Source organism: Leptonychotes weddellii, unplaced genomic scaffold, assembly GCF_054177405.1.
Source record: "Leptonychotes weddellii isolate Sample4059 unplaced genomic scaffold, ASM5417740v2 HiC_scaffold_114723, whole genome shotgun sequence".
NCBI classification, from domain to species: Eukaryota; Metazoa; Chordata; class Mammalia; order Carnivora; family Phocidae; genus Leptonychotes; species Leptonychotes weddellii.
In genome coordinates, this window is record NW_027692520.1 from 1 (window position 1) to 357 (window position 357).

Consider the following 357-nt stretch of genomic DNA (forward strand, 5'->3'; position numbering starts at 1 on the left):
AGGGAGGAGCTCCCCTACTGAACCAGTTCCGACTATTCCAGAAGTCACTGCAAGACGAAGTGGAAAGACCCAACTGCCTGTGGTGGTTTATTTATTTTTTAATTTTTAATTTTATTTTTTTAAGTAGGCTCCATGCCCAACATGGGGCTTGAACTCATGACCCTGAGATTATGAGTCACATGCTCTACCAACTGAGCCAGCCAGGCACCCCCCAAATACATGTACTAAATCCTTTCCTGCTTCAAATATCTACTGATTTCTATATCCTGTACTGAACCTTGCCTACACAGTTACCAAATACAAAAAATATTTAGTTCTGACTCAAAGGTACAAGGTGCAAATTTGTTATCCAAAATA

General features: G+C 40.1%; 1 non-coding gene across 1 annotated transcript; it reads right to left on the minus strand.

Moving 5' to 3' along the window:
• Positions 1-133: 133 nt before the first annotated feature.
• TRNAM-CAU (transfer RNA methionine (anticodon CAU)) lies at positions 134-206 on the minus strand. Its single transcript has one exon. It is a non-coding gene; the product is annotated as a tRNA-Met (tRNA).
• Positions 207-357: the final 151 nt, after the last annotated feature.